Raw genomic sequence first — 3,780 nt, 5'->3', positions numbered from 1 at the left:
AAGATTATTTCAAAGTTTAGACCGTTGCAAAGAATGTCACACATCTCGAAACACGTCAGCAAAGCTGGTAAAGTTGAACCGGCTGATAGGGTAACCCTACCTGCGAAAATTGCTTGTAAACCTGACCTGCTTGCTAGGGTAACCCTAGCACAAGGTAACCCTCTCTCCTTGTAAACAGGCCCTTAGCAATTGGAATTCCGCCAAGGAGGGTAATTCGAAAATGTTTCGCAAATGCATAATCTATATGTTATGCACCTTTCACTCAGTCATACATTAAAAACAGCTTGTTAACAGCACTAGTTATCTTTTTCGCACCTACTGTTGTAAAGTTAACTATTAATTTTTCAGTGGGTCAAACACCCATTATAAGTAGAACTGAAGTCAGAACAGAATATGACAGAACTTCTTTTGTTCATTTTATTAATTACAACCTCTACAAACCTTAATCTGTAATAATCTGTTTCTTAACAGGGTGTTACAGGTGCGAAGGTAAGGGGCACACAGCCCATGTGTGCCCCTCACACGTGGTAGATGATGAGCTAAAGGGTAAGGAGGTGTATTAGTGGGGACTTATGTTACTGTTAGGGCTATCCAGTGATAAATAATAGTAATTGTAATGGGAATAAGTGGAGTCCAACTTTGTCTGTACATGAGTTGGTTATACCAAAGGTTATCATGTTTAAAGCTTATTGAAGACTCGGACCTCACAAATATTCTGAAAGCTTTTTGCTCACAGTGAACAGAAAACACATTCGAGGGCATGACAACAATGACCTGTACTGTCATCCAATTCAGTACAATGCATGATGTGTACTTCCAATCCCTATATTAATGGTAAAATTAAGACAGCTGATAGTCAGCTCAGTCAAAGTAGATAATGTTTTTATAGCTATTATTAATACAGTTCTTTTTTTCAATTTGTAGACATTCATATTAAGTGCTACAACTGTGGGGGGTGGGGCCACAGGAAATCTGTGTGCCCCACCCCAAGGCGCAAGCCGCGCAACAAGGGTAAAATAGTTATGTTATATGATAATTATCCATGACTAAAATACTGAGAGTAGACCTGCAGGTTTCTCCAAACTCAAGTTACATCTTCATGTACATGGATGCTGTAAACTTCAGATTACAAACTTTGGGCTTAAACAACTAGACTAACAAAATTAGTCTTTCACAACAAGCTATGTTGCAGTGCTGATGAAAATACTTGCACTGCTTCTTTAAATTTCGAAAATTTTGTTCAAAGTTTAATTCATTTCAATTTTGATGGGAAAGGGGTGACAGGGGGGTGGGGTTATAATCAGAAATTTATGGTAGTGTCTGTTGACATATTTCGCATATTGTGCAATACCCCCTTGTATTGCTGTATCCTGTCTTGAATTGAATAGGTAACCTACACTATGCCGTGTGTTAGTGAGAGCCACAAGCATGTTATAAAAGAGTGACTCTAGAATGACCCTGAAATAAAAACACGCGAACAAAACAAATAAAACAAAGGACATAAAGCAAAAAGAGATACTAACGAATGTGGCTTTTCAGTTGGTTATGCAAACACTTGGGAGAAAAAACTTCATGCTCAATAACTTCCTAGAAATTAATCAAAACTTCACTTTGATGTGATAATGAAACAAGATTGGCCAATTGAACAATGCCTTCTCCATATTAGGGTTTTCTTTGGCAGGAAAACAAAGAAACCATGTTTTGATCTTTTCACTGATTGGGTATAAAACAGTGTCTTTTACAAGTGTTGGCTTTTAGTCACCTTTAGTTTTCATTTGCCACCTAAATTTCACCTTGCGGATCCCTAGATCTGAAAAAATTGTTGTCTTATGGATGACCTAGTTCAAAAGTTAATTTTTAACCCTATAAAGACAAAATATTTTACCTTTTTACAATCTGACCTGTGAGTTTGTGGTTCTTCAGTATTATATAAAACAAACCAATTGTAATTCATTTGTTCTTTAATGTAACTTTGTATCATTTACCTGCTTTGGATTTGTTCTACCCTAACTCTTCCCATTATATGACCAACTATCAAAATCATTGTTTGAAATGCTTACATAGTTTTTGACCATTTATTATCTATTATTTATTATTCGTCTTTCTTGCGACAGGAAATGATCATGGAACTGGAAAAGGCCAAAGCCATGGCCAGAATGTTTTTTACATCTATAATAAGTAACTATTTATTACATAATTACTTATTATAGATGTAAAAAACATTCTTTTGTATTATGCATTCATTACATTGCATTTCATTCCTATTATATTCTATATATTTAATTTTTTTATACAGTTTAAAGGGGCTGTGTCATGGTAGTCCAGTCATTTTGTTTAATTTTGCCAATTTCTCGCCATCAATCCCTATGGAACTTAAAGTAAGCGAAGAAATTACATGTAAATCACAAAAACAGAGACCCGAGACAAACAAATATGTCTCCTGAGCATTATTCTTGAAGTTGCAAGCAGCAGGGCTCAACTATGACAAACTGTTAGGCTGAACAATCCTAATTTCAATCTGTTTCAATCTTCTTCAGTTTTGCCCATCTGTGACATCTGTTGTTTCTGTTATGTTATTTTAACCTTCCTTTAAAGTTTTAAACCTTGATTTTTATGTTTCTCTTAATTTAATGGGCCTTTTGTATTTTCCTAGTTTGGCTGAATTTCGTGACACAGCTCCTTTAATTTTTTACACTTCTTTTGACACTCCTTTATTTGGAAAAAGTTTTCTACAATTTTATACAGTAATTAAATTTTTGACACGATTCCTTTATTGCAAAAAATTTTATAAAATTTTATATATTATTTGAAATTTAATTAAAATGCAGCTTTTTAATATCTGATCAGGCTTTTTTTTCGTTCGGGGAAACACCTTATACATTTCCTTCATGAGTCGTCTGCCGCCCCCTAATTAAGGTATCTACCAATGTTTGTGTTATTGCGTCAAATTTTACTGGACGTTCAAGCCGTTTCCAACAAAGAGGGCTTTTATCAAGATGTGTATCTCTGCTTTCCATGCAAGTCGTGAATTATAAGTTGATGCAACAGTCGTTAGCGAAAACATCACAGATTTAAAAAATGAAGTATTTAGCAGTGATTGCGAATCTTGCATTATCATTGTTGTGTGGTACATTAATTCGAAATGTCAAGTGAAACAAAATAATTCCTTTAAATTATAGAAGAGAAATATAGTGCAAGTGCTCAAAACTCTGCAGCAACAACTCTTTCATGGTCCTTCATAGGTTTGCATACTTCTGCGCAGTTGAATGCAGTCATACATAGACAACAATTGTGCTTGTTACGAGCAAGAAAGCGTCAAAGAAGAAATAGTCATGGTTCGATACAAATTCTTCAAAAGGTCTTGAATTTAAGTAGTTGTCTTGATAAGACCTTGAATTTGGTTGAGGTCCATGAAAACTAGTTGATATCTTTATTAGGTCATCAAAACTCCTTTCAATTCTCCGCCTTGTCTAAAACCATTTTTATGCATGAGCAATATCTCACTTCGGTTTCTTACTTTAAAGGCTGTCTCTGTACCTCAGATGCAATTGCAAGTCGAACCCAGTCATTTTCCATAAGTGTTGCATCAGGAAGTAGTATACTTGGTGTAATATGCAATCAACCATGGCTGAAGAAGTAATAATTATACATGACTCCATGACGTGATTTAGCCAATAAGATGTTCAGAAAGGGGCAGTTAAAAAAAGCCGATTTATTGAATAAATAGAGGATATTACATGGCCGCATGGAGATACGAAATTTATCTTCGAGTGTTGAAAA

This window comes from Porites lutea, chromosome 3 (genome assembly GCF_958299795.1).
Source record: "Porites lutea chromosome 3, jaPorLute2.1, whole genome shotgun sequence".
Lineage (NCBI taxonomy): Eukaryota > Metazoa > Cnidaria > Anthozoa > Scleractinia > Poritidae > Porites > Porites lutea.
The sequence above is the reverse complement of the archived record's forward strand: the minus strand, read 5'-3'. Positions refer to the sequence as shown.